The sequence below is a fragment of the Mizuhopecten yessoensis genome, unplaced genomic scaffold (genome assembly GCF_002113885.1).
Source record: "Mizuhopecten yessoensis strain PY_sf001 unplaced genomic scaffold, ASM211388v2 scaffold10045, whole genome shotgun sequence".
NCBI lineage: Eukaryota > Metazoa > Mollusca > Bivalvia > Pectinida > Pectinidae > Mizuhopecten > Mizuhopecten yessoensis.
The window spans coordinates 558,970-560,134 of record NW_018408351.1 but is presented as its reverse complement, the minus strand read 5'-3'; positions in this window follow the sequence as shown (position 1 = coordinate 560,134).

Sequence of the window (1,165 nt, the reverse complement as noted above, 5' to 3'; positions counted from 1 at the left end):
ATTTTTGTTGACCTTTGTCCATGGAAGGTCCCTGCAAAATTTCATTGAAATTGGTTCAGGGGTTTTGGAGAAGAAGTCGAAAATGTAAATTGTTTACGGACGCACGACGGACGACGGACGACGGACGACGGACAACGACGGACAAAAGGCGATCGCAATAGGTCACTTGAGACTTTGTCTCAGGTGACCTAAAAATTAGACAAAAAAGTCGAGGTATAGTCTATAATGACTGAGCAAAATCAGATTGCTGGAATAACTATCAAAGAAATATAGCAGGACGAGGAAAGAAAGTATGGAAATATTGACTTTTTATCAGTTGTCTATCTTGAAAAACAATCATGTCCTTTATGTTAGTGATAGGTGACACGATAGTATGATATACTGAGAATGTGCTACAGCTATATTTGGACCTAAACTAAAGTGTTCAGAGCACATGCCATTTCAGAGTTTCAAAGTTTTTCGAGTCAGCATGCCCCTTTTTTTTTATTAATGAGGTTGACGTCAGCCGTCTGCCGAGACCTGTGGTGTGATTGGCTGGAACTAACCAACACTGGGCTGACGTCAACCTCATTAACAAAAGTGGCAGGTGGACTGCGAAAAACTTTGGAACTCAGAAATGGCGTGTGCTTTTGGCGGAAACGGAGTTCATGTCCGCGGAAGGAGATTACTTTTTACGTGCATATAGGAAGTTTTTAAAAGAAATTTATCCATCTTTCAGACGGTACTAAGCATTTTCCCGTAGATAAAATAGATAAGAGCTTTCCTCCCTTCTTCTATACATGCTCATTGGGCGTGTCATTTTTACTGAAAGTCTATCAAAACCCTTAAAACAAGTAAAATCACACTGAACTCCTTAGTTTAGGTCCACATATAGCTGTAACAAGCTCTCAAGTCCCTGTGTACCATACCACAAAACCACATCTACACCACATTTCTACACCTCAATACAGTACATCTATATTGTACCACAAAACCACATCTACACCACATTACTACACCTCAATACAGTACATCTATACCGTACCACAAACCCACACCTACACCACATTACTACACCTCAATACANCTCAATACAGTACATCTATACTGTACCACAAAACTACATCTACACCACATTACTACACCTCAATATAGTACATCTATACTGTACCACAAAACCACATTA